The sequence below is a fragment of the Pristiophorus japonicus genome, chromosome 5 (assembly GCF_044704955.1).
Source record: "Pristiophorus japonicus isolate sPriJap1 chromosome 5, sPriJap1.hap1, whole genome shotgun sequence".
NCBI lineage: Eukaryota > Metazoa > Chordata > Chondrichthyes > Pristiophoridae > Pristiophorus > Pristiophorus japonicus.
Window position 1 is genome coordinate 122,930,454 of NC_091981.1, and position 23,521 is coordinate 122,953,974.

A 23,521-nucleotide genomic window follows, 5' to 3' on the forward strand; every position below is an offset into this window, starting at 1 on the left:
TTGGAAAATGTGAGTTCATGCACTTTGGCAGAAAACAATCAAAGAGCAAGTTATTATTTAAATGGAGAAAAATTGCAAAGTGCTGCAGTACAGCGGGACCTGGGGTACTTGTGCATGAAACACAAAAGGATAGTATGCAGGTACAGCAAGTGATCAGGAAGGCAAATGGAATCTTGGCCTTTATTGCAAAGGGGATGGAGAATAAAAGCAGGGAAGTCTTGCGAGAGCTATACAGGGTATTGGTGTGACCACACCTGGAATACTGCGTGCAGTTTTGGTTTCCATATTTACGAAAGGATATACTTGCTTTGGAGGCAGTTCAGAGAAGGTACACTAGGTTGATTCTGGAGATGAGGGAGTTGACTCCCTCATCTAGGTTGGGCCTCTACTCATTGGAATTCAGAAGAATGAAAGGTGATCTTATCGAAACGTATAAGATTATTGTAAAGTCCTAACTCTGCAGTACAGACTTACACGAGGCACATGCTGAAGTCAAGGTCACTCTGGACCTGCACCTTTATTTCACAGCTCTCGAGTGCCTCACTTGCCTGAGACCTGCCTTTATATATCTGTGTGGAACAGGTATGCAGTGTCTCCTGCAAGTGCACCCCTGGTGATAAAGTATGCTTGTGATTACAGGTCATATCTAGTTACAGTCATATATAGCATGGTAAGATACAGTTATATACAGTAGTGTGAGATACATGACAGTTATGAGGGGGCTTGACAAGGTGGATGCAGAGAGGATGTTTCCACTGATGGGGGAGACTAGAACTCGAGGTCATAATCTTAGAATAAAGGGCCATTTAAAACTGAGATGAGGAGAAATTTATTTTCTCAGAAGGTTGTAAATCTGTGGAATTCGCTGCCTCAGAGAGCTGTGGAAGCTGGGACATTGAATAAATTTAAGACAGAAGTAGACAGTTTCTTAAACTATAAGGGGATAAGGGGTTATGGGGAGCGGGCAAGGAAGTGGAGCTGAGTCCATGATCGGATCAGCCATGATCATATTGAATGGCGGAGCAGGCTCGAGGAGCCATATAGCCTACTCCTGCTCCTATTTCTTATGTTCCTCTGTTCTTATTTGCTCTACTTCTCTCAGGATTCCTTCCTCACTTCACATTCCACACACTTGCTTCCCATTCAACACTTCTTCAATCCCACTTGCATCTTGATTCTTCTCCCTCTCGGCTCATACACAACAGGCACAAGTCCCACATTTGCATCCTTCTTTCAGTAGCCACTCACTAACCTTCTCCTTCTCAGAACAAAATGACGCACAATGATCATGAGAGGAGCAAGACCAATGGAGGATTTCCCAACCTCATGATCCTCAAAGAGCTAAAGCAACAAACCATGGAAATCTGTGGCCTTGCCAGGGCTGTGCACCTCAGGCATTTTGAGGCTGGGGGTTTTATTGAAAAGAGCCTCTGACAATTACTTGTACCCCTTCATTAAGCACTAGAAAAGTTCACAGTCAGATTGACAACAACAACAACAACTTGTATTTATAAAGCGCCTTTAACATAGTAAAACATCCCAAGGCTCTTCACGAGTATTCTGAGACAAAAACATTGACACCGTGCCACATGAGAAGTTAGGGCAGGTAACCAAAAGCTTGGTCAAAGAGGTAGGTTTTGAGGAGCGTCTTAAAGGAGGAAAAAGAGGTCGAGAGGCAGAGAGAGTAAGGCAGGGAATTCCAGAGCTTCGGGCCTAGGCAACAGAAGGCACGGCCACCAATGGTTGAACGAATATGATCAGGAATGCTCAAGAGGGTAGAATTAGAGAAGCGCAGATATCTCGGGGAGTTATGGGACTGAAAGAGGTTACAGAGATAGGGAAGGATGAGGCCATGGAGGGATTTGAAAACAAGGATGATAATTTTGAAATCGAGGTATTGCTTAACTGGGAGCCAATGTAGGTCAGTGAGCACGGGGTGATGGGCGAGCAGGCCTTGGTGCAAGCTGGGAAACAGGCAGCCGAGTTTTGGATGGCCACAAGTTTATGCAGGGTGGAATGTGGGAGGCCAGCCAGGAATGCATTGGAAATAGTCAAGTCTAGAGGTAACAAATGTATGGATGAGGGTTTCAGCAATGGATGGGCGGACTCGGGCGATATTATAGAGGTGGAAATAGGCAGACTTAGTTATGCTGTGGATATGTGGTCGAAATTTTCTTTCAGGGTCAAATATGACACCAAAGTTGCGAACAGTGTTGGGGAGAGGGATGGAGTCAATGGCTAGGGAACCAAGTTTGTGGGGAGGACAGAAAACAATGGCTTCAGTCTTCCCAATATTTAATTGGAGAAAATTTCTGCTCATCCAGAAATAGATGTAGGACAAGCAGTCTGACAATTTAGAGACCTTGGAGGGGTCAAGAGAAGTGGTAGTGAGGTAGGGCTGGGTGTCATCAGTATACATGTGGAAACTGACCCTGTGTTTTCGGATGATGTCGCCAAGGGGCAACATGCAGAAGAGAGATAGAAAGGGGCCAAGGATAGATCCTTGAGGGACTCTAGAGGTAAAGATGCGGGAGTGGGTAGAGAAGCCATTGCAGGTGATTCTTGGGCTACGATTAGATAGATAAGAAGGGAACCAGGCGAGTGCAGTCCCACATAGCTGGAAGACGGTGGAAAGGTGTTGGAGGAGGATGGAGTGGTCAAACATGTCAAAGGCTGCAGACAATTCAAGAACGACAAGGAGGGATAGTTTGCCTTTGTCACAGTCACAAAGGAATGTAATTTGTGGCTTTGATGAGAGCCGTTTTGGTACTGTGGCAGGGGCAGAAACCTGATTGGAGCGATTCAAACATTAAATTACATTGTGATGCATGTCTTCTGCAACTGTGTAGCCTCCCAATGCCATCCTAATTCATCTCCATTTTCTCTTTCCTACTCAACAGCCAGAGTCCCTCGAAGAAGACACCTCAGAGGAGAGTCCTTCTGAGGAGGCATTGTCATGCGTTCCATCAATCCAAAGCAGCAACATAGAGATTAACACCCTGGCTTAGTTAAAGATTGAGGTGGAAGGGTCTGCACATGCTGATGCACCTAACACGAGTGCGCAGCAGCAGGTACTGGGGTCAAGAAGAGCCTCGGAGACAGTTCACCGGAGGGTAATGTCCTTTCCTAGCTTTGCACACTATATTGGAGAGTGTGGCCCCCTCCAGGGACGCTACTTCCAGGCTTCACAACAGGAGTCTATGTTCGAATGCTTTGCAACTTTGCTGGAACCTCAAACAGCTGCCATATGGACTCTGAGCTCAAACCTGTGCTCCATTCCTCCTGTTGTGAGGGCTTGGAGAAGTAGATGTCCACCTTGGACAGATTGTTGGAGCAAGTGGATAGGGGCTTTCAAGGAGTCATTCATCTTCTGCAGTCTGCCCTACCGGGGATCAGTGGAAGTGACAACCCCCAACCCCATGAGAGTGTCAGTGGCTCAGCACAAGAGGCAGGTGTTGACTTCTCTCAGGATGTCAGCACCTTTGCTCCCTCACCACCCCCTCAACCAATACCCAATTTGGTTCCAGAAAGCCAGCTGGGCCAGTCTGCCCCAGCAAAGGTCGAAGGCCCAAGAGAAGCAGTCTGCAGTTGGGTTTTCTCAGGCTCAAGCACCCAGGAGTCGCCTGCTATGGTCATCTCAAGGGTCCGCACTTGAGCAACAGCAGCCTTCCACCAGCTCTGCTGAAGCTACTGGTGGAGCAGCTTGTAGGGGTAATAGAATGAGGAAACCTACTGCTAAGAAAAGCACCATAAGTTGCACCATCAGGATCTCTTTCAGAGTTCAAGATATTGTAAAAGATCAAGGCTACATTCAACATACTTAGAATTTTGGGGCTGATTTTAACTTACCCGACTATTGCAAATGGGGTGATAATACAGTTAAAATAGTGATGCACTAGTTAACATCCAGTTTGCACTTTTATTGTAGTGGCCACAATTTTAAATGGACCCTACTTCTGGGTGGCCTGCCTGCTTCAGGTAGTAGGCCTATTTTAAAATATGCAAATAGGGGTCCTTTGATGTATGGTCCCTCTTGTTTTTTTAAAGGTTACAGTGCCACCTCTGGAGCAAGTAAGAATACCATGCTTTATCATTCCTGCGACAGTGATAAGCATTCATTTCATTGTACTGAGTGCATGATAGCATTAACAACTAAAGGATTTTAATATATAAAATAAAGATATTCAAAGGTCCCAACCTTGCTCCACTCAATTAAATAGGGTTATGATCTGGTTTATTTAAAATCTCTAGGGTAGATTTTCCAAGTCATCATGCATAGTGAAGTACCTCGTCTAATGTGAGCACAGATAAACCAGTTTTCTATACAACCTTTGATTATATGCAAGAGATAAGGCCTATATCCCTTTATATGCAAATCAACTGCTTTCAATTATCTTTATATTCGAGTCAGAATAATAATTCTAAACTTTCCAAAACTGTCTTTAAAGATTAAATCCAAGCTTAGCCTACCTTTGAAAATGAAGTGATTCCAGTGACTTATAGACATATATCCGATTATTAAAATTAACAATCTTTCAGTCTTGTGATTCAAGCATAAATGGCAAGATTCAGCCTGTGCAAATAAATTACATTACTTTTTGTTCAGGGTATGAAATCCACTCCATGCCACTGATTGACTTTATTGTTTTTGCAGGAAACTTTAAAATTGTAGGAATAGAGTACTAGGAGATGGCCCTAGATGCAGGAAATGATTTTTGATGCAGTGATATTCCTGGCCATGTATACCCTTGTCTGTAAGTAGGATATATGGAAATTCTGTCTGTTGATATTGTGACACTTGCAATCATTTCTCCATCAGCGGGAGGCAGCAGAACTGACTGTAAAGTCCTGACACATTAGCAGATGTCTATTTTAAGCATGATCGCTTGGATGAGGATTGTCTAATCGGAGTAACACTGTAGAATTGACGCACTCTTGGCAAACCTTATGAGCTATTATTATATTGAGAGGATAAAAGGCTAAAAGGTACTAGTGGAATTTAGTGAATTAATTTTAAACAAAGGTTTTCTTAAAATAGCACATATAGGAGAGAAATTCAACTCACAGCCACCCATTTTGCCCCTGGAAAATTGACATCCAGCAATTGACAATTGTGAGTGGGCACCTTGTTTGCCCCTTTGACGCCCAAGGTCCACCTGATACAATGTTCAGGCGAGCCTGTAAATGGGCGAGAGACCTACCCACCTGAAACAGGCATAAGGCTGCTTAAATAGGCAAATTGGGGTACAAATGGGAGGAGCATGTGGTGTGCGCTCAATTGTACCAGGCGCTCTCTTCACCAGGGCAAGTTGCTTACTGGGTCATTCTATCCCCCTGCCTTTGTCCCTGTGGACTTGTGCTGGATGCATTGCCCAGTGCAGACCTCTCTAGCCTACTTTCTGAACTACGTGTGGTGCCAGTTTCTGAGCTGGTGTCTGCAACGGTAAGGTGTAGTGGTGTTTCTTCTTATACTGTACACCCCTCCTCTTCATCTGATCGCGCAGGGCCCTGTTCAGCTTCTGGATTTGAAATGGATGAGAGGGACCAGGGTTAGCAGTTAATGGCAAGGCTACTCTCTCAGTACTGCACTGAAGTGCCGGCCTAGATTTTGTTCTCAAGTCTCTGGAGTGAGACCATAAACCCACAACCTTCTGACTCAGAGTTGAGAGTGCTATCACGGAGCCTTGGCTGACACAACATGGAAATGGAGCTGAAGCTGTTTCCACTTATTTTGTTTTGAAACAATTAACTACTCATTGTGAGTTGGGCTCTTTTTTGAGTGCAAGACTGTTTTGCTTTTGAGCTTCATGTTAGAAAAAGATTTGACTTTTAAGGCTGTTTATGAAATTTTCCTAGCTGTGGAAATAGCAAATGGCAGATAATACACGGAACTATCAGGATTAGCAAGTTCCCGAATCTTTTGCAAAAATTGAGTTTCATGGAGAGAAATTGGTGAAGCTGGATTTGTAAAAGTGTGGAAAAGGGAAACTCGTGTGAAAGGAATAGAATAAAGATGTTACCATTGTGGAGAAAGCACCTACCTAATTGTTGAAAATCTAAGCGTGCAAAATGTCACATATGCACAAAAGTAGGGCATAAAATCTGATTGTGCGGAATGAAAAGGACCCCAGTGGCATGTCAATGTGTAGCAGATGGCATGGAATTGAGTACCTTAGACGATGAAGATTTTCTGAGTGTCTGTATTGCATATATTGCCAGGTGGGGAGGAGGGGTGGAAGGCCACCAGCATAGAATTACAGCCAGATGGAACACGGTTGGGAATCTAGTTTAATCGTCCATCAAGATCATTAATGGTTATTTTGGGACCTGTGTCAGCTGTGGATGCAATACTGGCATTTAAGTATGAACTTGAGTACTGAAGGTCTGAAGATAATTGATATCCTGTCACTGTTACCAAAAATGGTTTGGAAGTTTCTGATAGTGATGAAAACATCTTCCACTTCTTTTATTTACAGGAGTTGGACAAAGGGTATATCTGAGGGTGACCAAGGCTGGGAACTCAACATCCAGGGGTATTCAACATTGAGGAAGGATGGACAGAAAAGAAAAGGAGGTGGGGTGTCGTTGCTGGTTAAAGAGGATATTAACGCAATTGTAAGGAAAGACATTAGCTTGGATGATGTGGAATCGGTATGGGTGGAGCTACGGAATACCAAAGGACAGAAAAGGCTAGTGGGAGTTGTGTACAGGCCACTAAACAGTAGTAGTGAGGTTGGGGACAGCATCAAACATGAAATTAGGGATGCGTGCAATAAGGGTACAGCAGTTATCATGGGCGACTTTAATCTACATGTTGATTGGGCTAACCAAACTGGTAGCAATGCGGTGGAGGAGGATTTCCTGGAATGTATTAGGGATGGTTTTAGAGACCAATATGTTGAGGAACCAACTAGAGGGCTGGCAATCCTAGACTGGGTGATGTGTAATGAGAAAGGACTAATCAGCAATCTTGTTGTGCGAGGCCCCTTGGGGGAAGAGTGACCATAATATGGTAGAATTCTTTATTAAGATGGAGAGTGACACAGTTAATTCAGAGTTAATTCACAGATAATTTAGCGTCCTGAACTTAAGGAAAGGTAACTTCGATGGTATGAGATGTGAATTAGCTAGAATAGACTGGCGAGTGATACTTAAAGGGTTGACGGTGGATAGGCAATGGCAAACATTTAAAGATCACATGGATGAACTTTAACAATTGTACATCCCTGTCCAGAGTAAAAATAAAACTGGGAAGGTGGCTCAACCATGGCTAACAAGGGAAATTAAGGATAGTGTTAAATTCAAGGAAGAGGCATATAAATTGGCCAGAACAAGCAACAAACCTGAGGACTGGGAGAATTTTATAACACAGCAGAGGAGGACAAAGGGTTTAATTAGGAGGGGGAAAATAGAGTATGAGAGGAAGCTTGCTGGGAACATAAAAACTGACTGCAAAAGCTTCGATAGCTATGTGAAGAGAAAAAGATTAGTGAAGATAAATGTAGGTCCTTTGCAGTCAGATTCAGGTGAATTTATAATGGGGAACAAAGAAATGGTGGACCAGTTAAACTAATACTTTGGTTCTGTCTTCACGAAGGAAGACACAAATGACCTTCCAGAAATACTAGGGAACCGAGGGTCTAGTGAGAAGGAGGAACTGAAGGAAATCCTTATTAGGCGGGAAATGGTGTTCGGGAAATTGATGGGATTGAAGGCCGATAAATCCCTGGGGCCTGATAGTCTGCATCCCAGAGTACTTAAGGAAATAGCGCTAGAAATAGTGGATGCATTGGTGATCATTTTCCAACAGTCTATCGACTCTCGATCAGTTCCTATTGGCTGGAGGGTAGCTAATGTAACACCACTTTTTAAGAGAGAGAAAATGGGTAATTATAGACTGGTTAGCCTGACATCAATAGTGGGGAAAATGTTGGAATCAATTATTAAAGATGAAATAGCATCGCATTTGGAAAGCAGTGACAGGATCGGTCCAAGTCAGCATGGATTTATGAAAGGGAAATCCTGCTTGACAAATCTTCTGGAATTTTTTGAGAATGTAACTAGTAGAGTGGACAAGGGAGAACCAGTGGATGTGGTGTATTTGGACTTTCAAAAGGATCTTGACAAGGTCCCACACAAGAGACTGGTGTGCAAAATTAAAGCACATGGTATTGGGGGTAATGTACTGACGTGGATAGAGAACTGGTTGGCAGACAGGAAGCAGAGAGTCGGGATAAACAGGTCCTTTTCAGAATGGCAGGCAGTGACTAGTGGGGTGCCGCAGGGCTCAGTGCTGGGACCCCAGCTCTTTACTATATACATTAATGATCTAGATGAAGGAATTGAGTGTAATATCTCCAAGTTTGCAGATGACACTAAGCTGGGTGGAGTTGTGAGCTGTGAAGAGGACGGAAGAGGCTGAAGGGTGACTTGGACAGGTTAGGTGAGTGGGCAAACGCATGGCAGATGCAGTATAATGTGGATAAATGTGAGGTTATCCACTTTGGTGGCAAATACATGAAGGCAGAATATTATCTGAATGGTGGCAGATTAGGGAAAGGGGAGATGCAATGAGACCTGGGTGCCATGGTATATCAGTCATTGAAAGTCGGCATGCAGGTACAGCAGGCGGTGAAGAAGGCAAATGGTATGTTGGCCTTCATAGCGAGGGGATTTGAGTATATGAGCAGGGAGGTCTTACTGTAGTTGCACAGGGCCTTAGTGAGGCCTCACTTGGAATATTGTGTTCAGTTTTGGGCTCCTAATCTGAGGAAGGACATTCTTGCTATTGAGGGAGTGCAGCAAAGGTTCACCAGACTGATTCCCGGGATGGCAGGACTGACATATGAGGAGAGACTGGATCGACTGGGCCTGTATTCATTGGAGTTTAGAAGGATGAGAGGGGATCTCATCAAAACGTATAAAATTCTGACGAGACTGTACAGGTTAGATGCAGGAAGAATGTTCCTGATGTTAGGGAAGTCCAGAACCAGGGGACATAGTCTAACGATAAGAGGTAAGCCATTTAGGACTGAGATGAGGGGAAACTTCTTCACTCAGAGAGTTGTTAACCTGTGGAATTCCCTACCGCAGAGAATTGTTGATGCCAGTTCATTGGATATATTCAAGAGGGAGTTAGATATGGCCCTTACGGCTGAAGGGATCAAGGGATATGCAGAGAAAGCAGGAAAGGGGTACTGAGAGAATGATCAGCCATGATCTTATTGAATGGTGGTGCAGGCTCGAAGAGCCGAATGGCCTACTCCTGCACCTATTTTCTATGTTTCTATGTTTCTATAAAGAAACATTGCTTGCTTGGCCTGAAATTGCAGGAGTCCTGCTCCGCCGTGGAAATGCAGTGGAAGAGAACTATTCTCTGCCCACAGCCAGCAAAGCAGACCCTCCGAAATCACAAGGGCAGGATTATTATCAAAATCGGGCTGGGTGGCCCACACCTGTACAGTACAACCTAAAAAAACCCTTGTGATTGTGGAATGGCTTAGATTGCACAAACATAATCAAAATAAGGAAAAGAAAAAATAAAGACTGCAATTTATATAGCGTCTTTCATGTCCTCAGAACATCCCAAAGCTAATTCAGTACTTTTGAAGTGTAGTCACTGTTGACTAATAGGATGATATAATGTCGGATGATATAATGTTTCCTATCCATAGGAAAGGCAATATACAAATACAAATTGTTGTTATGATTATAGAGAAGCATAAGCATGATTTGTTTAACTGCTTTAAATGTTCCTGATTGCTGTGGGGCAAGCACTTTTTAGCTATCAAAAATCTCTAATTGTGGCTGCTGTGAAAGTGTGGCAGAAGTACCACAAATTCATCGGGAATGCAGCATATCTGGATCACAACTTTCCGTGGGAAATTCCATTGGGCTTTCTTTGGATTGGAGCCTCGGTCTGGCCCAAATAAAGTCAGCAGCATTGGAAGGGGCATCACTGGGGGCCCAGGAGGACACATTTTGTATCTTCTTGGGGAGGTGGGCATGCAGGCATCCAAGATGCACTCCTAGTGGGACAAGTGTCATTGGATGACTATCCCTTGACCCTACCAAATGGAGGTCAAAAGCAGGCACATCCTGGCACTTCCCTGAGGATGCTAGGGCTATGGTTTTTCTGCTCATGATTTAAACATTGCTGCAAAGTTACTCATTTAGATTTGCAACCAATAATAATGGTTTAAGTGCATGATGTAACTATTTTACTCTTAGAACAGCAGGACTACTCGCACTGGCATTTTCAACTCTTGAGAATATAGGCTCAAATGCCCTTGACTCAAAAGAAGGTTGTCGGAAAAGCTTTTGGAAAGCACTGTTGCCCAATCTAAGTTTGCCAGTGTAGCAGATTGGCACACAATAGGGAAGTGGTCCCCTGTGCCACACAGTCTTTTCATGCTAAAGTGACTCATGCGTTTTATTATTGCAACACATTAACTTCCTTTAGTATGCAGGTTGTAGATACCTACTAGAAAATGGAAAAACGAGCAGGCCCCAAAAGTATACGAACCTTGACACCAGTGGTTACATCCTGCAATGCTGATCCCATCGGAGTTTACAGGATCAGTGTAAAGGCACCTACTTTTCATGGGCCAGCGGGCAAACACATTACGATAAGTGTATCTCCAGTGCCCATCTGTCTCTTGCAGCTGGAAAATCTGGCGTCTGGCTACCTTTGGTGGGGGGTTTCTTAGGCCTCTCCTCCAGGCCCCATGGATCCTCCTGCCCTTGGCCTTCTGTGTAAATGGGATGGAGTTTCCCACTCTTCATGGCTTCCAGCCACTTCCCTGGAAGCCATCCACCCCCATGATACAAAAACAATAAAGGTAGTATATACCAGTGCTGAACAGGATAAGCTACACGAGTGTTTAGGAACACTTGGTAAATGGCAAACAAGTGCCAGATGAAATTCAACTTAATGAAATGCAAAGTGCTTTTACTATTACATAAATGGAAAGAAAGTAATGTGCATTGAAAACAAAAGAGATATGGGGGTCCTGATTGACAATAAATTGAAGCTATCGCAACAATGCTCAGTGGCAGTGAGTAAATCAAATCAGATGTTGGGATGTATTAAAAGGTCAATATTGAGGCGAAGTAGTGCAGTAATCCTGCCACTTTATAAATCATTGGTGTGAATGCACCTAGAATACTGAGTGCAGTTCTGGTCGCCACAGGACAAAAAGGATGATGCAACTATTAATACTGTCTCAGTCCATCTGCTGCTGAAAACCTCATCCATGCCTTTGTTAACTCTAGGTGTGACTATTCCAATGCTCCCCTGGCCGGCCTCCCATCTTCCACCCTCCATAAATTTGAGCTTATCCAAAACTCTGCTGCCCATATCCTAACTGGCACCAAGTCCCATTCACCCATCACCTCAGTGCACATTGAACTACGTTGGCTCCCGGTCCACCAATACATTGATTTAAAAGTTCTCATCCTTGTTTTCAAATACCTCCATGGCCATACCTGTCACTATCTCTGTAACCTCCTCCAGCTCTACAACCCTCTGAGATCTCTGTGCTCATCTAATTCTCGCCTCTTGCACATCCCCTATTTTAATTGCTCCATCATTGGCAGCCGTGCCTTCAGCTGCCTCGGCCCAAAACAATAGAATTCTCTCCCTAAATCGCTCCGCCTCTCTACCTCTCTCTCCTCAATGACGCTCCTTAAAACCTACCTCTTTGATTAAGTTTTTGGTCATCTGTCCAATATCTCTTTATGTGGGTCGGTGCCAAATTTTGTTTGATAATGCTCCTGTGAAGTGTCTTGGGACATTTTACTACATTAAAGTTGCGGTTTCAATAGCTGCAACATTCTTTTTGTCCTGTGGCAACCAGAACTGTACTCAGCATTCTAAGTGCGTTCGCACCAATGATTTATAAAGAGGCAAAATGACCATAATATTTTGTTTTGCTATGTTAAAGGCACTATATAAATGCAAGTGTTTGTTGTTGATACAGAAATTAGCAATCAGACTGATTGAGGGGATGCAGAGCTTGGATTATCTGATGCGGTTACATAAATTGGGTATGTTCACTGGAAAAGAGAAGGTTGAGAGATGATAAGATTACAGCTTTTAGGATTCTAAAGGAACTAGATAATGTAGACCATGATAAGCTATTTCACCTAGTCCAGAACAGTAGAACCAGAGGACATGGCCTGTGCTAGAATGGGGATGAATTCAAAATTAATCTGTGGAAACAATATTACAGTGAGCGAGTGGCTAATCCATGGAGATGGTGGAAACCGTTAGTATTGATTCATTCAAATGAAAATTAAATAGATTTCTTTCAGAAAATAACATTTTGGTAGAGGCTGGACCTCGCTTATCCGGGACTCCCTTATCCGGCACTACCCCTCGTCCGGCATGATTCCGGTGGTCGGGGGCGTATGCGCAGAACGCGGCCGACCTCCACCCCGACTTTGGATCCGCGCCGACACTCTGTCCACTGGGGCTGCACCGACACACTGCCGCTGGGGCCGCACCGAAATCCGGCCGGCTGGGGCCTCACCGACACTATGTCCACTGGGGCCACACCGACACTGCCCGCTGGGGCCACGCCGAAACCCGGCCGGCTGGGGCCGCACCGACACTTTGTCCACTGGGGCCGCACCGACACTGCCCGCTGGGGCCGCACCAACACTCTGTCCACTGGGGCCGCACCGACAGTCTGTCCACTGGGGCCGCACTGACACTCTGTCCACTGGGGCCGCACTGACACTCTTTCCACTGGGGCCGCACCAAGACACTGTCCACTGGGGCCGCACTGACACTGCCCGCTGGGGCCGCACCGACACTCTGTCCACTGGGGCCGCACCGACACTCTGTCCACTGGGGCCGCACCGACACTCTGTTCACTGGGGCCGCACCGACACCCTGTCCACTGGGGCCGCACTGACACTGCCCGCTGGGGCCGCACCGACACCCTGTCCACTGGGGCCGCACCAACACTGCCCGCTGGGGCCGCACCGACACTCTGTCCACTGGGGCCACACCGACACTCTGTCCGCTGGGGCCGCACCGACACTGCCCGCTGGGGCCACACCGAAACCCGGCCGGCTGGGGCCGCACCGACACTTTGTCCACTGGGGCCGCACCAACACTGCCCGCTGGGGCCGCACCGACACTCTGTCCACTGGGGCCACACCGACACTCTGTCCGCTGGGGCCGCACCGACACTCTGTTCACTGGGGCCGGCCGCACCGACACCCTGTCCACTGGGGCCGCACCGACACCCTGCCCACTGGGGCCGCACCGACACTCTGCCCGCTGGGGCCGCACCAACACTCTGCCAGCTGGGGCCGCACTGACACTCTGCCATGCCAACACTCGGCCCGCTGGGGCCACGCAGACACTCGGCCCGGGGGCCTGCAGACATTTTGGGCCCTCCCGGGGTGTCGGCCTTCTCCCCCCCGGGCCACTGACTTCCCCATATCCGGCAAAATCCTTTATTCGGCACAGGCCGGGTCCCGAGGGTGCCGGACAAGGGAGGTTCAATCTGTATATGTGTAATTTGAGAGACGATATGGTAAAAGTAGCAGGCTTGGGTGGAACAAATCACTTTTCATCTATGGGCCTAGAAATTTGGGGTTGAGCATTGTTGCCAGATTCGGGAAAAAAATGGCCGGCAGTTCTGTTGATGTCCGTGCTCACCAGGGATATGTACCTTATGCAGATCATGACATCAGTGAGTGTGCAACGCTTACTTGATGCGCAACCTGTGAGTTTTGACTTCTTCACTCCACTTACCGGCATGGTTTAAGTACGATGAACTGAGTAAGCATTGACAAGCAGGAGGCAGCGATATTTAAAGGGATCATCAGCAACAACTTGCAGCTGACATGTTTTTGCAGTTTGACTGGCTCTGTGCAACTTTCTGCAACTCCGGCAACTCTACTAACTTCTTTCTAAGGGTTCTAAGGTAACAGGGAGTGTTGTTTCAATTCTGCTTAATACACTTGTTCACGCTCATGGGGGCTGTTGTGGCAGTCGACCTCGCGCTCGAGTATCTTCGGCAGAGGGAGCAGAGCAAACGAAGAAGATGAGAAGGTGCCGCAGTGGGAGAAGGAGGAGGAGGGCCAGGGGAGCTCTCAACAGGAGGACTTACCCACCTAGGGTCTTCCGAGCAATTCTGTTATATCCACTTAAGCCAGGAGTAGTGTATTACAAGGTTCCACTTCACCAAGGAGGTAGTCACAGAACTCTGCTATCTCCTGCAACCAGACTTGCAGCCTCAGAGCAGGGCGACCACAGCTCTCCCAGTGGCAGTCAAGGTCATTGAGGCCCTCAATTTCTTTGCCAGTGGATCCTTCCAATCTACAGCAGGAGACATAGCTAACATCTCATAGTTCACTGTCCATCGCTGCATCTGGGAGGTCACTGAGGCTCTCTACACCAGGAGAAGGAACTACTTTTTCTTCTCTCTGAGCAGAGAGAATCAGGAGGAATGTGCATGTGACTTTGCCAGGACAGCAGGCTTCCCTATGGTGCAGAGCGCCATCGACTGGATCCACGTGGGTTTGCGGGCGCCACATTCCAATCCTGAGATCTTCTGTAACCGCAAAGGCTATCACTCACTTAATGTGCAGTTTGTATGTGACCATGCCCAGCGCTTCCTGATGGTCAATGCCCACTATCCTGGCAGCAGCCATGATGTATTCACCCTGCGTCAGTCCGGTTTGCAAGTAATCTTCCAGTCGCCATATGAAACTCAAGGGAGACAAGGGCTAATCGCTCTGAACCTAGCTGATGACACCCCTTCGCAATCCCACCACTTATGCCCAGCACACATATACAGAAAGCCATGCTTCCACTAGGATTATCATCGAGTAGACCATCGAGCTACTGTGAATAAATGTGAGGTTATCCACTTTGGGGGCAAAAACACGAAGGCAGAATATTATCTGAATGGCGGCAGATTAGGAAAAGGGGAGGTGCAACGAGACCTAGGTGTCATGGTTCATCAGTCACTGGAAGTGGGCATGTAGGTACAGCAGGCGGTGAAGAAAGCAAATGGAATGTTGGCCTTCATAGCTAGGGGATTTGAGTATAGGAGCAGGGAGGTCTTACTGCAGTTGTACGGGGCCTTGGTGAGGCCTCACCTGGAATATTGTGTACAGTTTCGGTCTCTTAATCTGAGGAAGGATGTTCTTGCTATTGAGGGAGTGCAGCGAAGGTTCACCAGACTGATTCCAGGGATGGCTAGGCTGTCATATGAGGAGAGACTGGATCAACTGGGCCTTTATTCACTGGAGTTTAGAAGGATGAGAGGGGATCTAATAGAAACATGTAAGATTATGACGGGACTGGACAGGTTAGATGCGGGAAGAATGTTCCCGATGTTGGGGAAGTCCAGAACCAGGGAACATACTCTAAGGATAAGGGGTAGGCCATTTAGGACTGAGATGAGGGGAAACTTCTTCACTTAGAGAGTTGTTGACCTGTGGAATTCCCTGCCGCAGAGAGTTGTTGATGCCAGTTCACTGGATATATTCAAGAGGTAGTTAGATATGGATCTTGCGGTTAAGGGGATCAAGGAGTATGGAGGGAAAGCTGGAAAGGGGTACTGAGAGAATGATCAGCCATGATCTTATTGAATGGCGGTGCAGGCTCGAAGGGCAGAATGGCCTACTCCTGCGCCTATTTTCTATGTTTCTATGTTTCTATGAAGCAATTGTTCCGCTGCCTTAACCGCTCAGGAGGAGCCAGCTAATACTCGGTGTTCCATTTTGTGGAGGTCTGCTGCATGCTTCATAACTTGGCCATCATGAGAGTGCAGTCCTTGCCACCGGGGATTGTGAGACCACCACAGGATGAGGACGAGGAGGAAGGCTCTTCGAGAATGGGGCGATTTCGGCCCCATGGTTTAAAAACAATGTCAGGTGAAGCAGTCATCCTGATTTAATGCAGTATAACGTGCTGAGGTTTTGAGGCTAACAGAGCGAATGTAAGTCATAAGAAATACCAATTCAGTTATATTTCAAAACTGAGGATGAAAAACGTCCACTGTTTTTATGGTCTTGGAAGACAATGTCAAAAGGGAGCCATAGGTCATAGGAATGGTCAGAGACTGGAGGCCAGTGTTGCATCTAACATTTGGCCAAACTGTCATGTATCTTACATTAATTATATATAACTGTATCCTAACATGCTATACATGACTGTAATAAGATATGACCTGTAACCACCAGCATACCTTACCACCAGGGGTGCACTTGCAAGAGACAGGTATATAAGGACAGGTCTCAGGCAAGTGCAGCATTCCAGAGCTGTGAAATAAAGGTGCAGGTCCAGAGTGGCCTTGACTTCACTACATGCCTCGTGTGAATCTGTACTGAGGGGTCAGGACTTTATAATGGCGACGAGTTACGGGATTACAGAATCCACAGAATGGCGAACAACAGATCAGATGAAAAGTACAATGCGGGAGACAATTGGGAGGACTTTATAGAAAGGCTCCAGCAAAGCTTTGTAACCAAAGACTGGTTAGGCGACGATAAGGCAGACAAGAGAAAAGCCCATTTCTTGACCAGCTGTGGCTCGAAAACATACGCTTAAATGAAGGATCTGTTGGCACCCGAGAAACCAGCATGCAAGTCGTTTGAAGAATTGAGCACACTGGTAAGAGACCACCTGAAGCCAGCGAGCAGCCTACACATGGCCAGACACAGGTTCTACAACTACAGACGCTGTGTGGGCCAGAGCATACCCGACTTTGTGGCGGAACTTCGGAGGTTGGCTAGTTTATGTGAGTTCTCCGAGGAACTGAGGGGAGAAATGCTGAGAGATTTTTTAATTGAAGGAATAGGCCACCCAGGCATATTCTAAAAGCTCATAGAGACCAAGAACCTGAACTTAGAGGCAGCAACACTGGTTGCACAGACATTCTTGGTAGGGGAAGAAGAAACGAGGTTGATTTACAATGCAGGTACGACAACTAACGAAATATTGGAACAAGAAGTTCACAGCACTAAACAAGCTGCTACCCCGACACACAGACTAAACCAGGAGAACAGGTTTTCGACAGCAGGCCATCAAGGCCCACAGGAACAGCCGTTCACACCTCATCAACCCACAATGCGAGCAATCAACTACAAACTGAGAGAAGCTCAAGAGAGATCAGCCAGATGCAGCTCATTCTTTGGGAACACTTTGAACAATGGAACAGGTCTGTGCTGGAGGTTTGGGGGTGGGCACTCGTTAAGGGGATGTCGATTTCAGCAGGCTGTTTGCAGAAATTGTGAATATACAGGGCATTTGGCCCGCATGTGCAAAGAAATGGCAGCTCGGCTGGTATACGAATCGGATGGGTCGGAAAGCGAACCAGAAGATGGTGGGGACAGTACTCGGGACACCGATGTACAGCGGGTCAACACGATCAATGGCCGCTGCTCCTACAACAGGATGCCTCCTATAATGATGAGGTTCCTACTCAACGGGATATCTGTCAACATGGAGCTGGATACGGGAGCGAGTCAATCTCTCATGGGCGCTCAACAATTTGAACAACTGTGGCCGCACAAAAGAGACAGCCCAAAACTCACAATGGTCGACACCAAACTAAGGACCTATACCAAAGAAATCATACCAGTCCTTGGCAGCACCATGCTCTCTGTCACACACAAAGGGACAGTGAACCGACTTCCCCTGTGGATTGTCCCCAGAGACCCCCCAGCACTGCTGGGGAGAAGCTGGCTGGCAAAACTAAACTGGAAATGGGATGATGTCCATGCCATGTCATTAGAGAAATGGACCTCCTGCTCAACAGTTATAAAGCGATTTAAACATCTCTTTCAGCCAGGTGTGGGCACTTTCAAAGGGGCCAAAGTCAAAATCTACATCACACAGGATGCTAGACCGGTCCATCACAAGGCCAGAGCTGTACCCTATGTGATGAGAGAAAAGATTGAACACGAACTAGACAGGCTTCTGCGGGAAGGCATTATATCACCTGTGGAATTTAGCGAACGGGCAAGTCCCATCGTCCCAGTCATGAAGCCTGATGGATCCGCACGAATCTGTGGGGACAACAAATCTACCATAAACAGAGTCTCCCTACAGGACCAGTACCCGCTGCCCAGAGCGGAGGACTTATTTGCCACATTGGCTGGAGGTAAACTTTTCTCAAAATTAGACCGCACATCTGCATATATGATGCAAGAATTGACCGAGGAATCCAAGCTACTCACCACCATCAACGCACATCGAGGCCTTTTCATGTACAATCGATGCCCATTCGGCATCAGGTCAGCAGCTTCCATATTCCAGCGCAACATGGAGAGTCTGCTCAAGTCCATCCCGGGGACGGTTGTATTTCAAGACGACATACTTATCACGGGCAGGGACACCGACTCCCATCTCCGTAATTTGGAGGAAGTACTAAAGCAGTTGGATCGGGTAGGTCTACGAGTCAAGAAATCCAAATGCCTGTTTATCGCACCCGAGGTTGAATTTTTGGGCAGAAGGATTGCCGCTGATGGAATCCGCCCAACAGAGTCCAAAACAGAAACAATTCGCCTGGCACCCAGGCCCCGGAATGTCTCAGAACTGCGTGCCTTTCTCGGGCTACTCAATTACTTTGGGAACTTTATGCAGAACTTCAGCACGCTGCTGGAGCCTCTCCATGTGCTACTCAGGAAGGGGTGCGATTGGTTTTGGGGGGACGCCCAGGAACGCGCCTTCAATAAGGCACGCAACCTTCTGTGTTCCAACAGTGTTTTGACTTTATTTGACCCAGGTAAAAAGCTAGTTCTCACATGCGATGCGTCAGCGTATTGGGTCGGGTGCGTTTTGCAACATATCAATAAAGCGGGCAAATTACAACCCATAGCTTATGCCTCCAGGTCACTTTCGTGGGCGGAGCGCGAGTACGGAATGGTAGAGAAGGAGGCGCTCGGGTGCGTGTACATTGTCAAAAAGATGCACCAATACCTTTTCGGGGCCAAGTTTGCATTAGAAACCGACCACAAGCCCTTCACGTCCCTCCTATCCGAGAGGAAGGCAATAAACGCCAATGCCTCGGCGCGAATTCAACGGTGGGCACTCATGCTGGCGTCCAAGACTATACCATAAGGCACAGACCAGGCACAGACAACTGTGCCGACGCGCTCAGCAGGCTATCCCTGGCAACCACGGAAGGGTCTGACGAACAGGACTGTGAGATAGTCATGGCAATCAATGCCTTTGAGTCCACAGGTTCGCCCATGACGGCTCGCCAAATCAGAGCCTGGATGGCCGGCGACCCCACGTTATCCTTAGTAAAAAGATGTGTCCTAACCGGTGACTGGGCAGAGGCTCGTGATGCCTGCCCCGAGGAATTAAAACCCTTTCACAGGCGCATGCATGAGCTATCACTACAAGCAGACTGCCTGATGTGGGGCAGCCGAGTAGTCATGCCTCTGCGAGGCAGAGAGGCATTTGTCCGGGAGCTCCATCGCGAGCACCCGGGGATCGTTCTCATGAAGGCCATAGCCAGATCCCACGTCTGGTGGCCTGGTATTGGCGCGGACTTGGAGCTCTGCGTCCGAAGGTGCACCATTTGTGCCCAACTCAGCAATGCCCCCAGAGAGGCTCCACTGAGCACCTGGCCCTGGCCTACCAAACCGTGGTCGCGGGTGCACGTAGACTATGCGGGCCCATTCATGGGCAAAATGTTCCTCGTAGTTGTAGATGCATTTTCAAAGTGAATCGCATGCACCATTTTAAACTCGAGCACAACCTCCACCACCGTGGAGAGCCTCGCAACCATGTTTGCAATGCACAAAATCCCTGACATATTGGTCAGTGACAATGGTCCGTGCTTCACCAGCGCAGAATTCCAAGACTTTACAATTGACCACGGCATAAATCACGTCAAGACGGCACCGTTCAAGCCGGCCTCCAAAGGCCAGGCGGAGAGAGCAGTGCAAATAATTAAACAAGGCATGCTTAAAATCCAAGTTCCCATGCTGCAGGGTCACCTGTCGCGACTGCTGCTGGCATACAGATCTCATCCGCACTCACTGACTGGGATCCCCCCCCGCGCAACTGTTGATGAAAAGGACTTTAAAAACAAGGCTCTCATTAATCCTCCCAGACATGCACGAAATCATTGAGACAAAGCGCCGTAAGCTGACTGAGTACCATGACAGAAATTCGAGGGGGAGGTGGAATGAGATAGGGGACAAAGTGTTTGTACTAAACTATGGCAGGGGTCCCAAATGGCTTGCAGGGACAGTTACGGGCAAGGAAGGAAACAGGCTACTGGTAGTACAAATGGACAATGGCAAAACCTGCCAGAGGCATGTCGACCAAGTCAAAAGCAGATTTACCAACAACATTGCGGAACCAGAGGCAGACTACAATGTGGAACTCGCACCACACCTGGTGGACAGACAGGGAACAACCTGAGGAAAGGGCAATCCCAACAGACAGCCCAGGTGAGTCAACAACAATCACACCAATCGAAACAGACAGCCCAGGCGAGATACCAGCAACCACACCCAAAGAAAAACAGACACCAAGGCAAACAACTGAACCACAACTCAGACGCTCCACGCGAGAGTGTAGACCACCTGAGAGACTGAATCTATAAAGACAATAAGACCTAGGGGGAGGGTGATGTCATGTATCTTACATTATTATATATAACTGTATCCTAACATGCTATACATGACTGTAATAAGATATGACCTGTAACCACGAGCATACCTTACCACCAAGGCTGCACTTGCAAGAGACAGGTATATAAGGACAGGTATCAGGCAAGTGCAGCATTCCAGAGCTGTGAAATAAAGGTGCAGGTCCAGAGTGATCTTGACTTCACTATATGCCTTGTGTGAATCTGTACTGAGGGGACAGGACTTTACACAAACAGCATTGCAGAATTTGCCCCAGATCAGTGACATACAGTCCTTCCTCACCAGGTCAAAATAAAAATTGTATGGCATTTTTTCATTGCCTGTGAGCGGAGTGTTGTGATTACTAGAGCGAAGGATGAACTTTGCATAAAGTCACTTTATTTAAAAATTTAGCTCCATTTTGTTCAGCAAAGAAGACATCCATAAAACAAAGATAATTTGGGGATAAACAGTAAATTTGATTGGCATCAAATCGCATTTGATAAAGTACCACATAATAGACTTGCAAAATTGAAGTCTATGGGATTAAAGGGGCATTGGCTGTGTAGGTTCAAAATTGGCTGAGGTGCAGAAAGCAGAGAGTAGTGATGAAGGGTTGTTTTTCAGACTGGAGGGAAATGTGCAGTGATACCTTCCAGGGATCGGCATTGGGACCATTGCTCTTTTTGATCCATATTAATGATCTGGATTTGGGCATGCAGGGCATTATTTCGAAGTTTGCAGATGGCATGAAGCTCTGAAATGTCGTAATCAGTGAGTAGGATAGTAACAGACTTGTGGAGGATATCGATAGTCTGCTGAAATGGGCAGACACATGGCAAATGAAATTTAGCACAGAACTGTGAAGATACCATTTTAGTAGGAAGACTGAGGGGAGGGAACGGGAGGGACGTTGTGATGTGTCAGTGTGACACGGCACATCCGCGTTGCGCTGACGTCATCAGCGGGCACTGATGAGTCGGAGCGAGGCCAACCCACCACATTTTGTATATTACAAAAGTGACTATACTTCAAAAGTTCTTCATTGGCTCTAAAGCTCATTGGGACACCCTGAGGTTGTGAAAGGCGCTATATGAATGCAAGTTCTTTCTTTCTCAGTGGACAGTGAAAAATAAGTTCTACTTTCCACCTTATAAAAAGTGGACCTCCCCTTTAAGCGGGAGCAAAGGGTAATGGTCGATGAGTGTTTGTGTGACTGCAAGGCTGTTTCCAGTGGGGTTCTGCAGGGCTCAGTACTAGGTTCCTTGCTTTTTGTGGGATATATATATCAATGATTTAGACTTGAATGTAGAAGGTATGATTAAGAAGTTTGCAGATGATACAAAAATTGGCCGTGTGGTTGATAATGAAGAAGAAAGCCGTAGATTATAGGAAGATATCAATGTACTGGTCAGGTGGGCAGAACAGTGGCAAATGGAATTCAATCCAGAGAAGTGTGAGGTTTTGCATTTGTGGAGGGCTAACAAGGCAAGGTATAATAAATGGTAGGACTCTGAGAAGTGTAGAAGATCTTGGAATGCAGGTCCACAGATCACTGAAGGTAGCAGGAAAGGTAGATAAGATGGTTAAGAAGGCATACTGGATACTTGCTTTTATTAGCTGAGGCATAGAATATAAGACCAGGAAGGTTATGCTTGAATTGTTTAAAATACTAGTTAGGCTACAGCTAAAGTACTGAGTATAGTTCTGGTCACCACCACATTACAGGAAGAATGTGATTGCACTAGAGAGGGTATAGAGGAAATTTATGAGGATGTTGCCTGGATTGCAGAATTTTAGCTATGAGGAAAGATTGGATAGGCTGGGGTTGTTTTTTTTGGAACAGAGGAGGCTGAGGGGAGACCTAATTGAGGTGTATAAAATTATGAGGAGCCTAGAGTGGATAGGAGGGACATATTCCCTTTAGCCGAGGGGTCAATATCCAGGGGGCATAAATTTAAAGTAAGTGATAAGAGGTTTAGAGAGGATTTGAGAAGAATTTTTTTCACCCAGAGGGTGGTGGGGGTCTGGAACTCACTGCCTGAAAGAGTGGTAGAGGCATAAACCCTCATAGCATTTAAAAAGTACTTGGATATGCACTTGAAGTGCCGTAACCTACAAGGATACGGACCAAGAGCTGGAAAGTGGGATGAGGCTGGATAGTTCTTTGTCAACCAGCGCGGACATGATGGGCTGAACGGCCTCCTTCTGTGCTGTAAATTTCTATGATTCTATGATTCCAGGTGCAGGCTGCCTTTAAATAGTGGCAATCTCTACTGGATTTCTCACATGCCCAACGGGTGAACTGCCTATAGGGAGCACAGTTAGTGTTGGTAGCTCACTCTGAATATTGAAATGATGCCCAATGACTGTCATGGATGGGGCCTCAAACCAGCCTCATTGGGTAGGAGTAGCAGATACCCCACCCATCACCTGCCCGATTTGTACTATACATAGAAATCAAACCCATGGTTTCTACCTTTCAGTAAAATTAGAGAAGACAGCAAGGTTTTGACCAGATGACAATGCATGATGATGATTTTTATTCCACAGAAGATTCAAATTTAGCTAGTTGTTATTCACAGGCTGGCCTTGAGAAAGGAACATCTTTCCATTCTGGTTTCCATTTGTCCTGACAGCACAGCAAATATCAAGAAAATCACTATCAGTATAAATTGTTATCACAATAGCTTTTCCATGATCACTCTTCTAAAGACAGACCTGCATGAACAATTGAAAGACTTAGTTGAAGTTATAGGAGGAAGTCAGTGACAACTTCAGGTCAAACCTGGTGGTTGGTGGAGACTATTGACTTCAAATTGAATACATGGGGGATAGTATCAAAGTCTTCACAGAATTATCATCTTATCCACAGATCAAATTTTGAAAAGTGGTATTGAAA

General features: G+C 46.5%; 1 protein-coding gene across 15 annotated transcripts in view; it reads left to right on the forward strand.

Annotated features, from left to right (window-relative positions):
• LOC139264436 (zinc finger protein 385D-like) overlaps window positions 1-23,521 on the forward strand; it is a 1,282,821-nt gene that overhangs the window by 1,230,097 nt on the left and 29,203 nt on the right. The gene's annotated exons all lie outside the window — the stretch shown is intronic.